This window comes from Sorex fumeus, unplaced genomic scaffold (genome assembly GCF_029834395.1).
Source record: "Sorex fumeus unplaced genomic scaffold, SorFum_2.1 ptg000265l, whole genome shotgun sequence".
Lineage (NCBI taxonomy): Eukaryota > Metazoa > Chordata > Mammalia > Eulipotyphla > Soricidae > Sorex > Sorex fumeus.
The window spans coordinates 9,355,398-9,380,352 of NW_026606322.1; the positions used below are offsets into that span (position 1 = coordinate 9,355,398).

General features: G+C 38.7%; 1 protein-coding gene across 7 annotated transcripts in view; it reads left to right on the forward strand.

Annotated features, from left to right (window-relative positions):
* ZBTB20 (zinc finger and BTB domain containing 20) overlaps positions 1–24,955 on the forward strand; it is a 903,174-nt gene that overhangs the window by 593,401 nt on the left and 284,818 nt on the right. The window lies entirely within an intron of this gene.

Genomic DNA, 24,955 nt, shown 5'->3' on the forward strand with positions numbered 1-24,955 from the left:
ATGATTAATGCTTCACTTAAATACTTATTTAATTTACCTGGGTGTCATTTTTATCATTTGAAAAATGAGGCAACTAAACTCTTAATGTCTCTATCTTCTATTGAATTCAACAAATGGGTATCAATAGAATAGTTACATAGTGAAAACTAGTGCAAGCCAATATGGTGAAATTTGTATGAATACATAAATTAATAATATCCTTTTTCATTTAATTAGTTTCTAATTTGATTTTTCAAGATAGTGCATTTCTTAACATACCCTACCTTTTTTTATGTTTGGGGTATTGTCTATGAATGAGAATATATTACACTAAAAAGCAAGGAAATTCATTCATTTGGTAATTTGGATTTGGAGAGCAAAAAACTGGTTGTAATATCATTTTAGATTATAAATTTGCATCAGACTTTCATTGCAAAAATCTTACAGAATTCTGAAAATATTACCTCTTTTCCTCCCCAAAGAACTCCCATGTAAACAGAAAAAGTTAGAGTTATTCCTATTTTTCTGACTGAAAAACTGAACCCTGTATTATGATCCAGTGTGTGGAAACAGGTGAAAATCTCTGTGCTCTCACTCTAGGCTGGCCAACATGCTTTATATTGATGGTTTCTTTTAGAAACTTCTGCCACACTTGATTGCTAAAATATCTCCCTCACCTCATCTTTCCTTAGTCCCTTTCTCATCATTAATTTAGCCACTGATGATTTCAGATACATCAGCAGTCACTGTCACTGTCACTGTCCTCCTGTTGTTCATCGATTTGCTCGAGCAGGCCCAGTAACATCTCCATTGTGACAATTGTTACTGTGTATGGCATATCGAGTACGTCACAGGTAGCTTGCCAGGCTCTGCCATGCGGGCGAGATACTCTCGGTAGCTTTCCAGGCTCTCCGAGAGGGGCAGAGGAATCGAACTCAGGTCACCCATGTTGGCTGCGTGCAAGGCAAACGCCCTACCCGCTGTGCTATCGCTCCAGCCCATATCAGTAGTAGGGGAAGAAAACAATGTGATGAAAGAATGAGGTGCACAGTAACATGTGTGTGATCTGTGAACTGTGATATGGTGATGTAGTGTTTTAGTCTTTTGCATTAAAATTATAAGTCATGAAAAGTTGGGAACTCCTTAGTCTAATCTGTAAGTGTTTAACTAAGGGCTTAACAGTAGTAAAGAAACCTTTCCTTTTGCTAGGTGAGTACTTCATTCTAAATATGCTTCCTTGGAAAATCAGCCTCAATTTTTCATGTCATTAAATTTTCCAAACCTCCTGCTTTTGAGAGGAGTCTGGAACATACTTTTTTTTTTAGAAACAGGCAGTGAAATTTTCTTCTCTAACTGAATCTTCCTTCCTGGGTGGTAAAAATTCATATCTGTGTTTGATCTCTTGGTTTTCTTTGTCAAAAAATTTGCATATGAGGCCTAGGAAAATAATGGTCTCCACAACTGAATGATTAAGCAGGTCATACTGCATTGATGTGACTGAGGAGAAGGTAGTATCCTCCTGGAAACTGAAGTTCAGGAAAAGATTTTCATATTAGTGTTCAGACGTGATTGTAAGGGAAAGTTAAGATGATTCTTCAGTCTTATTATCTGGTTACCAACTTGCTTGCTTCTCTCCTGTTCTGTGCTCTCATGAAGAAATTGATTTACTAGATTCAAGATATTATTAAATACATTTTGCATTAATATTATATGTCCTCTTTGAATCCAAGTGGCAATACAATAGAATTTCATTTTATAAATAACACCTTTCAAGCTAACACCACAGGGCACAGTACAAAAGAATCAAAATAGAACACAAATGCTGTAATCAAATGCAGACCCCAGGAAGGCTGATTAAAAAGGCATGTTGCTAGTAAGAGCAGCCGACAGGGTAAGTATAGTGGGTCAGAGCAGAAAAGCCAGCTGAACAGAAGGGCACACTAAAATAAAATGGACTTGCTTGCCTGATTCACATAGGCTTACTACTCTCCTTTGTCATTGTTTCTTTTGGTCTCAGGAATTACTTGGGAGGGGTGTTTGATTTGTTAGTTACTGAGATAAAAATCAAACATATGTAGGGTCATTAGGTTTATCATCAATCCTCACACACAATACAAACAAAAGAAAATCCTAAAGGCACCCGCCTGCAGCTGGCGGTGATGCCTATAATATGATTATGAGAAAACCCAGTATGACTTTCTTTGCTTGGTAATACCACTGGTTTCCAGAAAATACATCTGCAAGGAAAGAAGTGCCCAGGCAAAGGTGGAAACAGATGCGTCTTTAACAGTTTTCTCTTCATATAACTCCTTCTCATCTAATTGCTTTCTGGAACCCTAGTCTATCACCACCAGAAACCAAGAATTTATTCATAAATCCTAATTTTAATTACAAGAAAAAGAGATGCTGTTGTGTTTTTAAATTAATTAAAACATTAGACCAAACATAGGTGAAGTATTCTAGAGCTATCTACAGCTACAAAAAAAAAATCAGCTCTAAAAGTACGGATTATCCTCCGTAATTTGCAAATTGACCATTCACTGGTGCTTCTCTATTTCAAATTGAGGGTACTATATAAGAACCACAGAAATAAAGTTCCTACTAAATACATCGTATCAACTTTTTTTAATTTAATTTTTATTGAATCACCATGAGATACAGTTGTAAGCTTTCATGTTTGAGTTACAATCACACAATGATCAAACACCCATCCCTCCACCAGTGCACATTCCCCATCACCAGTCTCCCCAGTTTACACCCCCCCTTTCCCACCCTCCCACTGCCTCCATGGCAGGCAGTTTCCCCCATATTTTCTCTCTACTTTGGGGCATTATGGTTTGTAATACAGATACTTAGAGGTTATCATGTTTGGTCCTTTATCTACTTTCAGCACACATCTCCCATCCCAACCGATCCCTCCAGCCATCATTTTCTTAGTGATCCCTTCTCTCTTCCAGCTGCCTTCTCCCCCCACTCATGAGGCAGGCTTCCAACTATGGAGCAATCTTCCTGGCCCTAAATCACACATGTCACAAAGGTAAATCAATGCAGAAGCATAAACCGTATCAGTTTTTTAAAAAATATAAACCTGTACTTAATGGTATGTCAAAAAAAGACATAATGCAATAAATATGGACTCTAGAACTAATAAAAGTATACTGTATCTGTATCACTGTCATCACGTTATTCATCGATTTGCTTGAGCGGGCACCAGCAATGTCTGCATTTGTCCTAGCCCTGAGATTTTAGCAGCCTCTCCTTACTTGTCCTTCCCAAGGGTGTCGCATTGGAAGCTCTTTCAAGGTCAGGGGAATGAGACACATCATTGTTACTGTTTTTGGCATATTGAATATGCCACAGGAGTTTGCCAGGCTCTGCCATGTGGGAGGATACTCTTGGTAGCTTGCTGAGTTCTCCAAGAAGGAGAACTAGACCATTAGAGGTTGCGCAGCCACGTATGCTGCCGCACGCTTCCAGGAACTTTGTTTTATAGTCTCTTGGATCTTGGATTTCATGGCACTGGGGACAGTTAGTGGGTGTAGCACCTAGCTACTGGAAGATGGGGAATCTGGGTGGAGGAGGCCCATTCCCGATCCCAGCAGGCTTAGAGATCTCAGCCCTGGGACCCACACACCTGGGTTCCTCTGCCAGTTCCTTCATGTGTGAGACTCGTCTGAGCATGCGGAGACTGGCCTTGAGCATGGCTGTGATTGGGTACCCAAGGTCTTCAGCTGTCGGGACACTGCTCGGGGCGGGGAGGGAAACTCAACCTACCCCCCTCCGAGGGGCTCTGGTGAAGACAGCCTGGCACGCGGGCAGGAGACTCTTAAAAATATATAGAATGTGCACTGGTGGAGCGATGGGTGTTCGATCATTGTGTGATTGTAACCAAACATGAAAGCTTGTATCTATCTCACAGTGATTCAATATTTTTTTAAAAAAATCTAAATATTCAAATCAGGAGCTTTGGAAAACTGTTATTCATAGAAAAGATATATTCATTAAATTAAATTTGAAAAATACAAAAAAAGAAAATTTAAAAAATTAATTAGGGAATTTTTTTTTCCCTCTCAAATCTTTATTTTGTTAGTGATGACTGTCCTGATTGCCCCTGTGGTTGAAATTCTATATTAGGATCACTGAGGCATAAATTTAGGTCAATAGTATTTCTTTCCATCATTTTTTAAAAGTCTGTAAATTATAAGCAATTAATACATATAGGGAAATCTGGGGAGAAATACTTGTGCTACTTACCACTTTTAAAAAAGATAATCTCACTTTTCTTAGTTCTAACCATTTTTATTTTGATATGAAATTAATTTATTGGTAAAATTGAGCAATATAATAATAAGGGAAAATACTGGAGTATTTTCCTCCACAGTGAGTTATTGCATACAGTGTAATGAATGGCCTCTGTGAAAAGGCGAAATCCATATATTGTGTCCTTCCAGGTCCTTAATTTGGTGACCAGCAACAGAAATACAGGCAGCTTTTTCAGGTCTACAGCTTCCCCAATACCCACTACACACAAGGTATGCACAGACACACAGACACAAACACACACACACACACACACACACACACACACACATGCATTTCGTCCATACTGGGAGCATTGTATGGTAGAGTGCATCATATAAGGATCTCTCTCTCTGTTTGCAGTGAAAGTGCTGGTACCTGGTACCCCAAGGTGCAAATTCCCAGCAAGTTCTGCTATAAGTCCCTAGAAAATTCTCTGCCACACAATGACTTATGGTCTACCTGTGCAACAAGGTCTGGATCCAGTGCCTGGTGAAGAATATTCTTCCTGAGTCTCTCAATCTAAGCTCTTCAAATAGTGCTTGCACCTTATATTTTCTATTGTTACACAATTTAAAATGATCTTTAATTCTAAGCAGGCACTTCCTTATTAATCCAGTACAGCTATAGTTAATAATTCTTTATATTCACATTTTCCTAATTGAATTGCTGAGTGGTTTCTCTCTCATAATGGACATTGACTAATACATACCCAAAGTACATTAAAAGAATGTGTGTTCTTTGGGAATAGAGAAAAATAAATATGATGAGATACCTGTTTATGGAATGGATTGGGTAGTATACCACGTGTCATTTCTAGGACTTGGTATTAGACATACAAAACATTTTGGAATCCTAGATTAAGCTGACATAATAATATCCCTTATACTAATTTTAACCGTATAAATTAATTAAGGGACACTTAAAAATAAGCTAAACAAAGCAAACCAAAAAAAAGTTGTTGGTGTCTGTGGCTGTTTGGACTCAAAGGTAATTTGTTGGCTTTGAAAGGGTCTTCCGAAATAATAATATTTTAAAGTGAATGTAGAGGTCGTTAATACTGGAGCCACAGTGATACCCATCATTTCTTGAGAACTCAGAAAGTCTTGAGCACTTCATAGTAAATTTTTAAATCTTCATAACAATATAGATGGATACTATTATTATTTCTGTTTCTGAATGGAAAAAATGTAGCTGCCACCATAACACTGAATTGAAGTAAATAACATGTTACCTGGGAGAACGAACAGTGAATATTTGTTTTTGTTGTTTCCATCAAAGATCCAGGAAAGAATCCCTGAAGCATTCCTAAAATGTATACCACACCCTGAGATATTTCTGAGACCTGTAATCTATTACCTTAACCTAACAAGATATAAACAAACTGGGTGAACGCCTGCGATCAAATCTCCAGAACCAAAGTGTTAACAGTGTATCAAAAACCAAGCTGCCTTTACTCAGCACTGAATTGAAGGCAAATGAAATATTAACAGCAGTTCTAGCAGCACAAAATGAAATATGAGATCCGGTATCAGAAATTATTAGTAACCTGTTAAAAGAAATGCTGAAAAATGGCAGTTACCAAATTAAAACTGGGAGGCAGAGTCCAAATGGGAAATTTCAAAAAGTTTGGAGGAAAATAAATGACAGATTGTCCTCTTGGCTCTTATTACTATGCCATCCTAAATCCTACTTGGCAATACATGGTGGAGGTGAAATCAGAACTGCATCACTGCCAGTGCTGGTCCTCAGATTTGTAGTCCTAAGTGTCTGTGATGGTGTCTGGGAATGATTGAAAAAGTAGTTGGAATTCAATAGCTTTTTAGTTTCTGCTAAATTGAAGAGTCTGGAGACTCTTATTATGAAAGGCTTCCTCTCATTTGTGAATTGGCCCCTTTGCTCCACTTTTGGATGGCTGGCTTCCTCCATACTGAGCGACATTAACCGTTCTACATGAGAAACCTATTCTCCTTGAATGCCTTCATATTTAAGGCATCTATATGGATACATACATTAGTGTTTATAAGTCATGATATCTGCCTCATGGAGAGGTTACAAATACCCAGTACCAGATAATAAAGGGAGAAATTTTTCCATCAATATGTGAGAGCAGAGAAATGACTATAAACAGATTTGTTGAGCAGCTGATGCCAGAGAGAAAAGGGAAATGAGCTATAGAACCATAGAATCTTTGTGTTGGCAGAGACTGTGGAGTTCATGCAGTCCTACCCTATCATTTTTCAATGAAGAGACTGAGGCATGGGGAGTTGAGGGACTCGACTTGCCCTAGACACATTGTTGCTTACTGACAGTCAAGCTAAAAACATTTCCCAACTCCCAGCCCGGAACTCTGTTGTTCAGCATACTACTTCTGTCCTCTGAAAATTAACACTAACCCAGCCCGGAAGATAGAGAAGTCCAGCATTTTTCATAAGCAAGAAGAACAGTGGACTTTGAAATGTTGGCCAGTCTAGGGAAAGAGAGGAGGTGGCTAGTTCTCCATCGTGACTTATTAGACCTTTGTTAGACACTGAACCAGCTGACAGCCCCCTACCTTTTCATTAAAAATTAAAAAATGGTTATTCTCCAGGATTTATACTTATGCTCTCAAATTTTATTTGTTTAGACTTCTTTTTTATAGAGGTTAACTTTAGGTATAATTTGTTTGTGGGTAATATTGCTATTGAGCGTTGTGAATTAGCCCTTACATAAATGACCTGACTTTCACTATTTTTAGTCTTCATGGGGAGGGTCTTCTCCATAAGATTCTCTAACTGCAGATCGTCTGGAGGTTTTAAATCTAAGAACTCCAGCCGTTTGTGGGGATATGGAGGGTCCTCAAGGATACTCCCAGTTCTGTGATAGGGATTGCTCCCATTGGTGCTTTGGTGAACCATAGGGTGCCAGGGATCAAACCAAGGTCAGCCACATGCAGGAGTAGCACCTTAATCCCTATACTATCTCTCTGACCACTATAGCAAACCTTATCAGGCCCATATTAGATATATCAGGTTCTTTGTTTGGAAGCATGGATTCATTTGCTTTTGTTTGTTTGCTTTTAATTGAATGATCATGAGATACACAGTTATAAAGCTGCTCATGATTTGGCTTCAGTCTTGTAATGTTCCAATATCCATCTCTTCACCAGTGTACATTACCTACCACCAGTGACCAGCATCCCCAGTTTCTCTCTCTCTCTCTCTCTCTCTCTCTCTCTCTCTCTCTCTCTCTCTCTCTCTCTCTCTTTCTCTAAATTAGTGGTAAAGAAGATACACTAAAAATTCTCTAATAGGATTCCCTGTATCATAGCAGTAGGTATCTTCTAGACCAGTCAATTCTTTTTCTTCCAGAACAGAGGAACTGCAGATTGCTCAGTGTGATGAAAACTACAGTCGTAATGCTTTGCATGAAAAGTGATTATATACAAGAGAATGCTCAGGAATAGGTAGGCGTGGGGTTGGAAAGGATAGGGGAACTGAAGTAATAGAGAATAATGCTTGACCAGGTCTAGTAAAATATTCCCTGCCACAACCACTGTTCCATGAAGAGATTGAGCCAAGCGGCCTGAATAAACTAAGCTTAATTTCAGAGTTGCCATTATTGTGGGAGGCATCAGAGAGAGCAGATCCGGATTTGTGTTACACAGTAATCACTGCTGGGTGTCAGCATTCATCAGCCAGATGGTCAGACCCACAATTAATCAATTAGGCCGGGATGATCAACGGGACTAACTTTTCCCCTTTGGTAAAAATCCCTCATCATGCGGTCAAGGCCAATAGCACTTTCATCCTGTTGCTTTTGGAGAGGGTTCTAAAAATTCTTTTCCTTTTCAGGCTTCTAGTTAACTAGACACCATTAAGCTCCAAGTTACTTTGACAACATAGATTTAAAAAAAAAAAACTAATATATTTTAATAAAGTTGATTTCCACATCATCTCTGATCTCTGAATATAATGTTTGACATAACTAAACAGAAGTTGACTCTGGTGATGGGGATGCTCAGGCCCTGTCTGGCAGTGCCAGGGATGGTCCCACAGTCTCACGTATGCAAAACATGTGCTGCGCCACTTAGGCAACATACCTGGCCCAGAAACGAACCTTTTAAATTAGCATTTTCTAAGAAGTAATAATAAACTAAGTTTATTAAGGTCTTTGTGTTGTTTCTGCTGGGTCCAGTAGAACAACACTATGATAATTTCTCACTGGACACGTACATCGATAATATGATATGGTAATCAAAATAATAGCAATTTATAGAGTATTCATCTTTACATCTCAGATAAGAGTTGGAAAATATTGACAGCCCTGAAAATAATTCAATAAGTGTAAAAAAATATATTACTCCAAATAGAAGGAAATTGAGACTAAAATACTCATTTGCCCAAGGTCACGTAGTACAGTAAAATATGTTGTGGTGATTTAATCTTCTGCGAAATAAAACTTAAATGAAATTCACTTTTTTTTTTACATTTTACACATCTGTTTAATTCCAAGAAATAACAGTGGAGACTTTGTGATAGGTTCCCATTAACCTCTTCAAAGAACTTTAAAGAAATCTCCTGTATTTCCCAACTCTCTTGATTTGATCCCATGCTGTTCTTGCTTCGAGCCACCTGACCAAGACTGCTTTCCTCAGTATTTTGAGGATCATCCATACTGTTCGTTGATAGTTGTCTCCAACTCAGCTTCCTTTTCTAGATATGATATCTGTAGGTTTGTTTCGGATAATAAAACTTTTTTTGGGGGGGGGGGCTAATGTGGAGTGATTGTTTCTTCTAAAATAAGTGTCTGTTAGTGAGTTTTGAGGTTCTGTATGGCGTACCTCGTTTGTCCCTCTGACTGTTTTATTGCCCCTCTCCTCTAGCTCCCTCATCATTCTACCTAGAGAGTGATGTTTGAAAGTTCTCCTGATGGGAAGTGTCACTTCCTGATGGAAATCTCTTCTGACCCCATTTAGTATAAATGTGGAAACAGTATCATATTTCCTTTGTGTTTCAGCACCTTGTTGCCTCTCCTTTTCCACAGCTCTTCTCTATCACCATCCTAATTCACGTGGAGGGGTGCTTTTATTTAAACATTGTGTGAGCCCTAGCTTTCTCAGGACATACAACACAGTCGATCCAAATATGCCTCTCTGTGGTGTGAAACTTTTGCTCAGAGAGATTACACATTTTTCACTGTTGAACTGCAGTGATTCGCTTTTATTTACTTGCTTTGCTACTGAGCGTGATGCCACACGAGGACAGAGAAAGCCTCCATTTCCTAAGTCAAAGTTGAGAACACACAGACGCCAAGGTATTCCAAAAATCATAATGAGAATCGCCTCTCCTCTAGGACCGTCCAGTGCCCTCTCTTTCCCCCCCCCCCCCCCCCCGACTGTGATACTCTAATTTGTTCTTGCTATGTTTGGCACACAGCTGTTGTAAGTTTCCCCCGTGTTGCTCCTTTTCCAATCATTCTCCATCCCCACCCCAGAGCTGATGAGGCTCTTTCGTTTTTGCTCTGGAGTGTGTGTCCGTGCGCTGCGGCGCAGAGCCCGGCCATGTAGGCTGCCTCTCTGCTGCTTTTTGCTCCTGACCTAAACCTCCCTGCTATTCCAGGCCTGGCCTCTCATGACCAGAGACTGCTGACTCATCCTAGCCTGTGCCAAGCTGTGCAGTCGCTTAGCGATGTGGACAGGAGTCGAAGGACTAGAATGAGATCACTGAGCTCATTTCACTTGTTGCTCACGGTACAGTCCAGCATGAGCTGGAAATGTAGGAACCTCAGCCTCCCGAGCAGAAAGAGTAAGTAGATGAAACACACGGCATCACCAGGTCTCAACCAGCAGCCGGCGGGCGGGCGGCGGGTGGCCGCTTGCTTGCTCATGGTTGTGGCTAGGGCATCTGGGTTCACCAGGAGCCTTCCTTTGTCCTCCTTCCTCCCTCCCCTCCACAGTCCACCCTCCCCACCGCCTTCCCTGAACTTCCCTTCTGCAAAGGTCCGGATGGCACAGCAATGATCTGAGCAGAAATGAAATTTTGCTAATAAGCAGCCTCCGCCGCCAGAAATCCTGGAACAGTGACATGGTTGAAACTGCTTAGTGTCGTGTCTACTGGGAACTCACATGAACTTCCCAGCCGGATTCGAGGGGATGAAAAAAAAAAAGAAAGAAAAGTTCTCTTCTGGTGTTGTTGTTGTTCTCCTTTGCTCCTTGGTTTTCTTTTCCTTTCTGTTCTGAGGGAGGTAGTTGCAGGAGACCAGGCTGCGTTTTGCTGTGGTATAAAGTTTTCCGTCGGGAGACAATAATGTACATTCCTCTGGCAGGACGGGATGAGAATTTTTTTTTTGTTTCTCTTGCTGTTGTTTATTTATAAGACATTTCCTCTCAGTTAGTGGAAGTTAGATCGTAAGAGGCTCCAGTGATTTTCCTTTCACCTCCCCTCCCTAATTTCTGTGCTTCAGCACTCTGGAACACTCTGAACTCGACAAACTAATCAGAGCAGGGAGCTTAGCAGCCAGGCCTGGACACTCTCAGGAGACTGTGCTGACTCTCAGTGGACTCTCCTTGGATCAGGAACCACAGGCCTGGTGAGTGGTGAGGTTCCAAATTTAATGTGTCAAGTGTCTTGGTGTCTCTCAGGTGGTCAGGCAAGAAAGGGTGTTTTTAAAAAAAAACAACCAATTTTTTTCCACTGTTTTAGAAGCTTCTAAACAATCCAAGAGAATGATGATGATTTTAGTGTGCACAGCTGAGAGCACTCTGTGGACAATGGCAGAACCTTGAGTCTAGGATCCGAGGAGCCTTCGGCCAGAGGCTTCTTGCTGCCACTGAGGGATGTTAGCCTTGATACGTCTAACAGACATGCTTGGGGGAAGAGGAAAATAGGTGAGTGAGGGCAGGGAGGTAGTATTGGGGATGTAGAAGGGGAAAGTGAAAGTGAGATTCATCATCGTTCATTTAGAATTTCTCTCTACTCTGCTCATTTTCATTATGCTCAGAATACTTACGCACCCGGCTAATCAAAACAGAGTACTGGATCCATGACAAAATAATACTGTTTTTCTAAAGCTCAATTTGCTAAGAACGGGTTGCTTTTAAACACCAGGGTACCTCCCCTTATCCGACCTTTGAAAAATATTATTTGTCACACTTTTCTTTATTCTTCTGCATTCATGGTATTGAATAGAAGAATGCTATAAGAAACCTTATTTGGTTCTGGGGGAATTATGTCTTTAGAGTATTAAACCCAAATAGAGTATCATCTTCAGTACAAGAGACTCTGATTCAGTGTGCTCTGGGAAGTTGTGGTAGGAATGGAATGGGGGTGTTAGCACCCTGCCTGATCTGAGTCTTACAGAGGAGTCAGCGGATCAACTTTTCAGATTCACTCCGTGCTGTCCATAGTGTTAATAATAAGTCACACTCTTCCTGGAAGAAGAGTTTCAGTTAGAATGTATATTTGTCATTTACCATCAGGTCCCTACTTATTTCTCACTCAGCGGTATTTGATCTTGCTGTGTTTTCTCGTCTTCTTTCCAATTTCAGGAAACTGGCACATTCTAAAATACTGAGTGAAAAAAAAAAACAAAACAACAACAAAAACAAAAACATGGTGGCCATAAAAACATTTGACTTGCGTGGCAGCATCTGAAGTGAATTGCTCTTTGGAGAGAGGGAGGAGTCTTTGATGTCCCCAATATGGTTCTCATAGGCTAAAACTTCCAAGAACCACAATCCAGCCTAAGGGGTACTTACTCGATGTTCTTAAATATTTAGAAATGGATGCTATTTTGTTCTTTTAGTTGTTCTTGCTATTAGCACATTGTCATTAAGATTCATCCGTAAAGTTGAATATCTTTAGCAATCATTGATTTTACGTTTAACCAGATGTGTATTTTGTTTGTCTGCTGTGTATACTCTTATCCAAACTGGTGCGATCATTCAACATATTAATTGGTAGTTAGCTTTGGAATTTTTTTCTGCTCTGGGAAGTTCAAATTTTTAACTATAGAATTCATGCATGCTCATATATTACAGGTTCTTTGCAAAGACTGGCCCCTTTTTATAATCTTTTTAGGGTATGTCAGTGACCTCTACAACAAAGAGTAAGCTTCTTATCATGTTACCTTTAGTTTGTGAGGCATGTAAACTTCTTTAGCTGCTATTGTAATAAGAAGCAATCTCAGAGAAAACTATTATAACCAGTATGCTGAAAGTTTAATCGTATATAATAGTAGAGTTTGACTTTTTAGTTAGGTCATATTAGTTATTACCTAACTAATCCTGTATATGTGAATAATGTTTTTTGGACGTTTTCCATTGCTTCTCTTATTTTCAAAAGAGAGAAGTTAAATGGGAAAATGGTATCAATTTTATAAAACCATGATATAAAAATGAAACTGGCTATTAACCCTTACTCACCAAGACCCGTATATGAAATTGTGTCTCCCTCAGTTAACATTTAGGCTATATAGACTTCCACCTTAATAAGCTAATAATTTCAGGCAGGGAAGTCTATTAGGATTGAACTGAAAATAAAATAGATTTTTAGCATTTGGAAAAAAATTTATTATTAAATTATCCTATGTATATAGAATTTTGCAAGCATCTTTAAAGCAAAGAATAGGTAGACACAAATTTCTAAGAGTATATCCCAAGAGATGACATTTAAAAACTATAACCTGCCAGAGATATTTTCCTGGTTATTGCCAAGAGCTGAAGTTCCACATGGCCGTGGAAGAATTCCATGGCTAAATTGGAGTATATAAGTCAGAATTTGATTAGGACTTTCTCTGATGGAAAGACAAAACAATGATGCTTTATGCTTAAATAGTTATTAATATTTTGTTATTTTTGGACAACTGTATTATATAGCTTCATAGTGTACTATCAGTAATTCAGTTTTTATTGTTCATCCCCAAATTTTCACTTTTATTTAAGGGATACATGTTATGAAGTGTATATTTATTATATGCATATTTTCACTCCCAGAAATTCATCTATGTTATACTCATTTAATTAAAGCAGTTACAGTTGAACACATGACGTTGTTAAATACCCAAATTGTGATTGTCCCAGTAAGAAATTATTTTTATTTGTATAGGAAATTTTTATTGCTTTAAATATGTACATATTTTAGAAGTGAAACAGAAGAGATGAACTTATTATATGGCATTATTATATATGTTACCTTAAAAGTAATATTATATATTACTATTATAAGTGAATATATAGACTCACAGTTCTATATCTATATCCAAGTGTTAGAAATATGACCAAATTCAAGATAGACTTAGATGCTTCTGTATTCAATTAAATGTTTGCAAATTGGCCATGAATGAAGTGTGTTTGGTACTTTATACAAAATTTTACCATAATATTTGTGAGGATTTTGAGATGATAATACAGGAGTTCAAGCCCTTTCTCTGCACATTCGAGCTCCAGACTGCACTTGGTTCCCTACATATCACCAGGAGCAATGCTGAACACAGAACCAGGAATAAGCACTAAGCATGGCTGGGTGTCACCCAGAAACTCCAAAAATGATATATATTTGTGAATGCTGTCTGCAAATGGTACAATTTTGCTAGCTGATAGGATAGTAATTATCCTTCATCAAATAAGCATATTAGATTATAAATCTAAAATATTTCCAGGTACATGTTGAATTTTTAATTGCAGTATGTATAAAATAATTTAAATTTAAGTAAAAATTTAAATCACTATTAATCATCATAAAATTTAGAATATATTTAATGAATTACTTTATTTTGTAAAAATGGATTTATATACAAATTACCCAGTTCATGCTAGTTTTTCAGCTACTTAATTATATATTGAATACTTTGATGCTATCACCCTTATCGACATCAGCAACTTCAGCATTCCAGATACATTTTCAAAATACTGAATCAAAATATTATTTTCAAGTCACATTTTTTCTCTCAAACCTTTTTTTATGTTTAGTCTGAGGGAAGGATCAATGAATAGGTGATCCATGGATGAATGAATCACTATATATGTCAGTGTGCTGACAATGAACATATCTTGCTTATAATCATGGGATGAACATTTCCGGACAATAAGTAGTTTCTTCTATTCTAACGAGTTCCTCAGACTCTATTAGATATTGCAACTAGCTGACAGCATCTCCAGCCATTTTTAGTAAGTAGCTTGCCTTATCTTCATAATGTCCAGGTGATTTCTGAGAAGGCTGCGTATCTTGAGCACACAGTAGGCCCACTCACTTTCCAGGATTAGATAGTGTGTCCAAACACCTGTCTTGGTATTTTCATGTATTTCTCATAAAGACCTGGAGACTCTGAGTGCCTTGTGAAGTAGGCAAGGCAGAGGAGGAGGAGACACGACAACGCAATAAAAAAAGGAGCAAACACTGATACTCTTCACGTTGTCTTATCAAGAACTAAGGTAAATGGCCCTTTAAAGGCAAATACTAGCTTAAAGTAGCCAGGTGCAATTATGTGTCACCAACAGGTAGAAAAATGGTGTGGTATTTGGTACTGCTTCAGTCATTAAGCTAAAGCACATCTCTGGCACCTTCATTGCCATGGAAAGAGGTACATACCAACACCCTAAACACCCTAAATTTCCCGTGATAGACATGAAACACAGGCAGAGAGAAACTCATATAGACAAACTGATTCTAATATACAACAACTTAAAAATCAAAATATTGTATAGGGACTTTAATTATATCTGTTAATCGATGGTCAGTCAGCTTGATAATTCCCAAGATATATCCAATTCTGCCTTCTAAACTGAAACAATTTTTAGAGCTTCGCTATATAACTGGAAAGTGCTAGCTTTATTTTCATCTCTTTATTTTTCCCTGTTTAGTCTCTGGTAGACTGGATTCCTGGATGTGGGCTGCCGGCGGGAGAAAGAGAAATGATTCACATAATGGATAATTAACCCTTCAACAATAGAAAGTCAACTCCTCAGAGACATGCCAAAAAAACTGAAATGTTTTGTTGTTGAATTTGTTTTCCTTTGGGTGTTAACACATAAAGGGCATCTTCATCAGCACAAACTTGGCACCAAACAACCTGTTCACCCTCAAGCTACACACGCCACACTCACCTTCCAGTTCATTCTGGCAGGATATGTAGCATGAAGTTCCCTTGGGTAGTCATGTACGAAACATGCACAGGGGGAAAAATTGTATGAGTGCCTAATACACTCTTGAAAGTGACATAAAAGGATCTGTTTTATGAAAAACACCTAATAAAAAAAGACACGAATGATAGTGCAAAGTATTAACACCTTGCATCTCTGAGCTAATTGCGTACTTAGCCAAGAGGAACTAAAATTGTGCATAGATGTTAGAGGTACATCACAGAGTGCAAAGCACCATCTCTGTTTCCCAATAGTGAAGCGAAAGGAGTAGCAAACCTTAAGCTACCAATGCTGCCTTAATTTAGGCTCCCAGTTTTTCTGGGAATCATCTACTTCATTTGTTTAATGAGGATAATAGTACCCATTCTACTTACCAGTGTTATTATGAGAATCAGATTTCGAAGACTGTTCATTACTCTCATTAAACACGATTTAACATTCATTCATTCATTCACTCATTTAGGAATGGAGGCAAACATTTTTGAACTGCTTCTAGTATAAGATATTCTAAAACTAAGGATTGAATATGTGACAAACATTAATTGAGAAGTGGACCCAGCACTTTTCCTCGGACTGGGGATTCTGTGGAAAATAAAGCAAAGTCTCTGTTCTTATAATGCTTAGTTTTAGTTAGTGGAAGAAAGATGAAAAACACATTTGCCAAGGTGACATCATATTAGATAATGATAAGTGCTGTAGATAAGAGTGAAGAAGGGATAAAAGAGATTTAGAAAAGAGAAGGGCCAGAGTACAGTAGGTAGGGCATTTACCCTGCATGCAGCTAACCTGTGTTTGATCCCTGGCACCCCATGTAGTCCCTGGAGCCTGTCAGGAATAATTTTGAGTGCAGAGCCAGGAGTAAGAGTAACCCCCAAGTACTGCAGTGTGAAGTCTCTAAACAAACCCCAGAAATGGGGGGGGAGGGGAGAAAAGGAGATGCCACAGATGTGGGAGAAAGTCTCAGGGATAACATGAGTGTTAAAATGGTTAGAGAAAAAAAGAGGACTGAATTGAGAGGAACTTGAGAAAGTTGAAGAAACAATTTTGTAAATATCTCAATAAAAAGTATTTGGTGCAATAAATCTACCAAGTGCTACGACCTTGGACAAGAATGTGTCAGCAAGTTGCTGTGGTAACAGGAGTTTGTATGGCAGGATTGGGGTGGGCAAGCAGACGTTTGAGGAGAAGGTAGAGAAGGCAGTGGGGACTTGAGTAACTAAGGCTTTATATGCCACTGAGAAAGTTTTGACTTTCACATTGAAAACACAAAAATCAGTAATACATTGCCACAAGTCACTTGCTAGAAGACGGGAAAATGAGATGGGATAATGCCATATTGCCATATGTTATGTGCCATGGGTTTGACCTAAAAAGATCCTCCGAATTCCAGTAGACGGGGGTCACACCCACCAACTGGCCCCCTGGCACCGTGTAATCCCATCAACGGCAAAGACTCAGAGACTATAAAAACCAGCTCCCGGAACCGCGTGGCCTCATTCGCGGCTGCGCGACATCTTATTATGACATCTTATTATCTCATTCCTACTTTGGACAAACTGGCAGGCTACCGAATGTAGCCTGCCCACACGGCAGAGTCTGGCAAACTCCCCGTGGCGTACCCAATATGCCAAATACCAGTAACAATGATGGTCTCATTCTCCTAAAGAGCCTTGAATATAATCTCAGGGCTAGGATGGAGACGTTACTGGGGCCTGCTCGAGGCAATCGATGAATAAGAGGATGATTTGTGATTTGTGATGTGCCATAACTGATACTAACCATTTATTTACAAAATATCCTTTGGGAGCACAAAATAGTATGCATATGAATATACTGGTGTCAGAGAGTCAGAGAAAGTTTCCTGCAAGAATTAATAAATCTGTATTAGATCTTGAAGAATTTTCTCAGATGGTCAAAGAGAGGAAGCTTCCGTCAGAGGACCTGCAGGCCCAACAGCATTAAATAGAAAATAGCATGGCAGAGTCGGGGAATAGCATCACTGATGTTTAGGAGAGGAGTGGGGGGAAATGCTGCTGTCGATGTAGGCAGGGAACAATCATGTTGGGCTTTGATTGCCATGCAAAGTTTTAACTCCATCGTCTGGCATTTGGGGAGCCATTGAAAGGTTTTAAGTAGAGAAGGTTAACGATCAAATTGTGTTATAGAAGATCACCCGGGCAGTGGGGTGGAGGATAGATTGGAGGAATGGGAGAATAGAGGCAGGCAAATGAGTTAGGAGGCAACTGAAATTGTTCAGACAGGAAACAATGAAGTACTGAACTAGGACAATAACTGTGGGAATAGAGAGGAGACGCATTCAAGAGATAAGTGCCAGAATGGACACAATTTAATAACCTTTGGGCTAGCATTGAGAGAAGAAGGAATTTTGGATTGCTCCCAGGTTTCTGCCTTAGAAACTGAGCAAGAGAAGCGATGAGGAAGGGGAACAGATTTTGTAGGCTGGGAGTCATGATAAATTTGCTTTAGAATGTGTTGATTTTGAAGTAGTGGGGGAAACAACCAAACTGATATCTGATAGGCTGTTGAATTCGGACAGAATTGCTGATGCTCCATTAAGAATAGTGAAGTCTAAATATCATCTGAATTGTCAGCAGCGAGGTAGCAATGAAAGTTATGCTGGGGGCTTTTCTCAAGGAAATGCTTTGACAGAAAGCCGAAAGGGACAGACCTTTGGAGTATACTTCATTTTGGAACAGACAGGAAAAAGCAACCCCAACTGAAAATTATTATGAGAAACTATTAGGTACTAAATGGTAAGGGAAATAAAATGTCTACCAAGATCTTGGCCCAGAAGTACCTACAATTGCCCCAAATTGGTTATCATCACCAACCCTGGGGTAGTACTAACAGAAGAAATGTCCAAGTATAATAGAGAAATTTAGGGAAAATATTTAATTGAGATCAAGGGAAATTATTATAAAAGCAGAATCCTGGAGATTTTGCTGCATGCGTTTTGGCTATACAGTTCATTTCTGATTTCTCTAATACTTGTATGTGTATGTTCCAGTGTTAGCATGGGTTCAAGCTATTGGCAAAACAAGCCAGGTGTAAATTATGGTAGAATTGAAATCGATAGCGCTTTGAAGCACTGGAGTGCCCAGTTCACATCAGGGCGTGCGTCTGTGTTCACTGAAACATGGCTATCAAGTGCACCCCGAGTCATTAGATGTGTTATCCAGTGAATAACAGCATAATGATATTTTAGCAGAGCAGCCTTATGATGAATTCTGCTTTAGTGAAACTCCATATACAGAGCAATTTCTCCTGGCCGTGTACATTGCATAGCAAAGAAAGAATATCCTGCTGCGTATCAGAAGGCTGTAATTTCATTTAGGGGTTCTATTGACATCGTAAACTGCAAGAGCAGAGCTCAAGTGGCTATTTAAGTCATAGGAACTTCAAGCTAAAATTACTGCCTGGTCCTAATCGCCACCTCCAGGGAACTCCTGCCTATACATATGGGCCTTATGTTTCTATCTTAGTGTCTATAAATACTCAAATCACTCCAGGGACCGGGGTGATAAGCTGTCCTAAAATATGACAGGTACCTGTCACCTTTGCAGCCCTTTTAGCCTAAGGGCTAAATGCAGTTATATTATTCACTGAAGGTCAAATGCTGAAAGATGCCAGAAACCTCTGACGACTTCAGAATTGCAGGTGTCCCTGCTTTTTGGCTTTGAGACATTCTGTCCTCAGTTTAAAGTCAGCTTGTTGAGGCTAGAAAAATAGGGACTTTTAGGCTTATCTGTATTGCAGCATTTACAGATTCTGCGTCCTTGCCCCATTCTCGTTCCCCCTTGCCTTGACCCCGGTACACTTATGAAAATAATAATGCTAGACTGTTTCATACCCACCAGATTATATAGAGCTCCACACAAAAGACTCCCTCTGTATCGAAAGGAAACATTGTTTTTCTTGAGATAGTCAGTCTTAAAAATGAAAACTATAAGAATTCACCAAAATGTTTATACTTTTAGGAATACAAGTATGTTTAAAATTGCAAATTTCAAAATAATATTTCTTTCAGAATGTTTGGACATTAGTTCGGGAAACTAACAAAGAAAGATTCCAGGCTAACTGTGTTTTTCCTTGATTTTTTATGAAAATTTTATGTTTACATGAACAAAATGTTACTTCTGGACATTCGAAATTTGATTACTGGAATTCCACTTTTTTTAAAGTCAATTTGATGCGGACATAACATTTGATCATTACTACCCCACACCCCATTGTGGATTAGTTAGTGATCTGTCCTCCTGCTGTCTTAATAAGGAATCCCAGCTCAAGTTTTTATGGTTCATAAAATTACAGCAATAATAGAATTGATTATTCCTCCTAAGGTAAATATTTTATAGTCTTCCTGTGTCACTGTAGAGAAGTAGAGGTGTGGAGAGACAGAAACTGGACCCACATTTGTATCAAACTGAGAATGAATTTTCACTTTCCATATTAGTCTATTGCTCTACTGCTTCATCATAATATTTCTTTATTGCTTAAATAGTATAATTAAAAATTAAAGTCTATAAGAGCTGATTCTCTTTCATCTGTTGCCAAGATACTTTCATTATATGCCTAAACAATGTAATATGCGTTGTCACATTTCTGAGGAGGGCTACTGCTCTAGCAAGAGTAGTTTAAAATCATCTCTATCCCTGAGAAAGTGAGGGGAAAAAAGATTTTATATAAAATATATCAGTTCTAACATAAGACAGTACAATGCTCCTCTTGTGGACTGGAGCACAGCGGGTAACATGTTTGCCTTGCATGCGGCCAACCCAGGTTCGATTCCCAGCATCCCGTATGGTCCCCGAGCACTGCCGGGAATAATTCTTGAGTGCATGAGCCAGGAGTAACCCCTGTGCATTACCGAGTGTGACCCAAAAAGCAAAAAAAAAGTCCCTATTGTTCTGAATTAAGGTGACAAAAATTAAGAGTACAGACAATTGCAAGTTCTACTGCTAGTCTAGCTGTGTTACTATAGAAAATATTTAATCTCAGTGTCTCTATTTCTTAATCTGTAGAATGGCAATAATGATGATGATGATGATGGCTGCTGTGATAATATCTTCATCATTAAATTATATGGAAAGGATACCGAAATATTTAAACCTGAGACTGGAGCAATAGTATAGTGGGGAGGGTATTTGCCTTGCACACGGCTAACTAGGTTTCATTCCCAGCATCCCATATGATCTCCTGAGCACTTCCAGGAGTAATTCTTGAGTGTAAATCCAGGAGTAACCCCTGTGCATTGCCAGGTGTTAACTCCCCCCCCCCAAAAAAAAAACAAAATATTTAAACCTATACCTGGTAGATAGTAGGCATCAAGCAGTACCTATTATTGTAATCACCATTGTACCTCATCTTCTCAAGTACTCCAATACCATGTTGTCATGGAAATATTTTTTAGGAAAAAACCTGATACGCATCTGTGCAAGGACTAGAGCGATAGCACAGCTGTAGGGCGTCTGCCTTGCACACGGCCTGCCCAGCCAACTCGGGTTCAATTCCTCTGCCCCTTGCAGAGAGCCCCGCAAGTTACCGAGGTATCTCACCTGGCAAGCTACCCGTGATGTATTCGATATGCCAAACACAGTAACAACAAGTCTCACAATGGAGACATTACTGGGCCCACTCGAGCAAAACAATGAACAATGGGAGGACAGTGCTACAGTGCTACATATGCACACATTCATGTGCATCTGTGCGCATGTGTGCACACACACACACACACACACACACACACACACACACCATCCATCTAGGCTAGGAATGCTTGCTTTATATCAATTGTAGGCTTAAATTTTACTTATACATTAATTTCAGTGTCTGCCAAACCAGAAAACACAAGCAGAGTCTATGATTTGTATAAGAATTGATACCGAATTTAGCCTTAATACTTCAAGTTCTTGATGCAGAATTATTCAGTTACTGGTCCTCACTCCTATTACATACTCACTTGTAATTGCTTTTATTTTATCACTTAAGTCTTTGTTGCTTACATTCAGTCTAAACTATAAACTATCTTATTACTTATCTAGTCCAGATCTATTGATTGGTTCAACATTACAGTTTTAGCTCAGTAAATACGTGTGCATGTTTGAATGAATTAGAATTCTTGTATCTTCGTTTTCTTATCTCAGGGTCTAGTTTCTAATGCTAAACTCATTGTCCACTGTATTCACCATTTCTACTTATTGTTCCAAATCTGCCAGTTAACTCTCTTAGTTAATTTGTTCTTTTTTCTGATATGAAAACCTCATTGCTAAAATCTAGTTTATGTAATAGATCTATGTCTATCTGCTTCACCTTTTCATTCATTGATCTGTGGACCTGCCAATAGACTTCATGCCTCACCATTTTTTTCTTTACCTTTGAAATTTGAATGGTAGTCTTACAAGTGATTCATTTCCTATTAGAATTTTATTCCAACACCTTTGGTTTTAAACCTTAATTTTTATTGTTATGTGTTATTTTCATATCCCTCTCAATATTTATACATTTTGAGAAAAAATTGTTTCTTGAAGTCGTATGCAAGTGAATGTCTATACCTGCATGAAACGTCATTCAACAACTTTGGCATACTATGCTGTACCATTAGTTATACCTTCCACAGTGCTCCTTATCTTAGGTCCTTGATGACTATCAAAGATTTTATCTATTGAACTTGGTTTCCTCTCTTGTTCTGTATCTGTTCTATCCCTCGCTGGTATATGCAATATCCAAAGCTTAAAAAATTAAATTTTAATTGGGTGTTAGTTTGGCATCAGTGCAGCACATCTAATAGTCAATATCAAATGTTAAACAGAGAAGAGCAAACAGTAAAATGCAGTGTTATTGAGGTTGGAAAACTCATCACCCATTAAATATTGATGAATTCAAAGATTCATGGTAAGGCACTTGCCTTACACACAGCCAACCCGTGTTTGGTCCCCAGCAACGCATATGGTCTCCCGAACATCAATAGGAGTGCTCTCTTATCACACCTGGGTATGGCTCAACAGCCATAATATCAAACACATCAATTTAGAAACAAGTACAATGCTAACCTTGATTAGCATTTGTTATCGTAGCCTACAATACTCCTGATGTTCACAGAGTTGTAGCTAATAATTTGTATAGTTTTATCACAGAGATTCATGAAATCCTAAAATAAGTAGGTAAAAATTTTAATCTCTTAATTTCCACTAAAATCAGCAGTAAAGAATGACAGTGACAATGACAAGAAGTCATGTCAGGCTTGGCTTAAATAATATATGGTAATTTCAATAAATGGAGAGCATTAGATAGCTATACCAAAGCTTTTTTACTAAAGTAAGAAGAAATAAATGATCTTTGAGACAGAAAAGAGATAGAATACAGTGATGTGTTATCAGAGAGCACATATGTAAAAAGAATAAAGAAAAAATTCAGTCTACAAAAGAATTATATAATACATAAGACTCTGAGAATTAACTTGTTGTCTACAGGAAATCTTAAAATTGAGATATGTCCCAATGTTGATAAGAGGAGGATATAAATTTGTAAAGGCTGGTGGAGTTCAGAATTTAGTCTTTGCAGGTGATACAAGCAGTGAAAGCCATACAGTGATAACTCACTAAGAGTTTTCTTGATAACTAGAACATTTTAAGGAGCCAAGCAAAATAAGGGAACTATTAATTTACATTATGAGGAATTTATTGGGAAGGTTGAGTTTAACCAGAGATGCCAACTGTAAGATGGTTGCAGTAATTCAATTGTAAAGCAATCAAAACTCAGATATAGTCCCAATTTGGGGGAAGAAAAGAAGACATTTCCAAAACAATTAATGGCACTCTTCTTGTCACCCAAATCCAAGTATCAGTAAAACATAACTTTAAGTATCAGATTCACCTAAATAGCCTGTTAGCCTTTTTATCTGATTTTAGTGAAGTTAATTATCATTTATTGAGGACTCAGTCTTCAGATTATTGAGGGCATTGTTACATTCTATTTCCAAATAACGTAATCTTTTCTTGAAGTTTGACTTTCTGGGGAATAAACTCAAAAGTCACACATATTACTCTGTGTTCCTATTTGCCAGTTAGTAATATGCAAGACTATGAGGTAACTTCCAGGGGAATTGAGGCTGAACATTAATTCCAAATTTGGGGAGGAAAGGGTTGGGTCACACCCAACAGTGTTCAGTGACTACTCCTAGCTGTGTACTCAGGAGTCACTCTTGGATCCCAAGGATATTCTGCGACTTGTTTGTGAAAACCAATGCTCATTAGCCTACATTTTCCTTGTGCTTAGTTCACCCATTATAAGCAATAATGTGTCCAGATGATTTATTGGGGGGGGGGCATTTTGGTCATCTTTGAAAGGTAACAATTTGACCAATGCATCATATCTATAGCCAAATGTCTGTTGACTAAGAATTGTGTGCACACATTACCTTGTTCCAAGTAGTCCCCCCATTCCATTTTTACATTATGGGTATTGGAGTTGCACGCCTTTTCTTTCCTACTTAAAGCTCCTTCTAGGCAGAATTCCTGCTTTTCTCTATCTCCGTAGTTTGGCATAATTTATGCCCCACAGTAGGCCTCCTCTAACCATTTTTTCAATCTCCTGATGAATTTTCAACAGGAACAACCCTTGATGATATTTACATTTGAAGTTCTAGGCCTCTAATGTGAAAATAAAAGAAACCCTCCCCTTGTCTAACTGTTGCTTCCCAGTCAAAATCTAGAACATACTTGACCTCTTTTGACCTGCAAGTGATGAATGCTTGTCAGAGCTATCTATCTGCACAATACTGAGCAGTATCAAAGAGAGGGGAGGTGTTTAGAAAGTCACCTATGGACTATATGAATGCAAGAAAGACCCATTGGCCTGCAAAGGAATGGAATGCAATGAAATGACAGCTTTGGGCCCACACACTGCATATTGATGCCTTTTTCACCTAGTTGTGGATGAGTCTGACTCCATTAGTGGGTGACCCTATTGTGCCACTGGAAGCCCTTGTGCATTCTCTGAAGGTCTGTGAGGGATCTGTAGACAAATATAAATGTCTACTTGCCAGCAGATCCCTGTTCTTATCTGCCTGTCCGTGGAGCAGACTTGCTCATGGCTCTTTGATGACTAGAGACTGCAGGTGGAAGCCATGCTCTTACTACTGATCATGTGCTAGATGTAACTTTATCATTTAGGTCTCAGAGAGAGTAAGGAACATATGCTGATTATTCCTGCATAATAGAAAAGAATAGCTCTAGTCATTGATATAATTAAAGAGACTTACAATGTTGTGGCAAATAGAGATGGTGTCTTAAAACCATGGTCACCTATCAGCTCTGATCTTCCTGTTATGCCTGAGAGTCTACGTATTTCTCTTTCTACTGGAACTTTCTCTAATATTGCTTTCAAGCTGTCTGATACTCCTAAATTCTACCTATCAAGTATATTTCCTCATCTACCACTCACTGCTTCTCAATCTCTAATCCACTGAAGAGATGCATTCTCTCTAGTAGGAAAAAGGGACTATACATAAGGTTTCTAAGTCAATAACCTACTAACTCA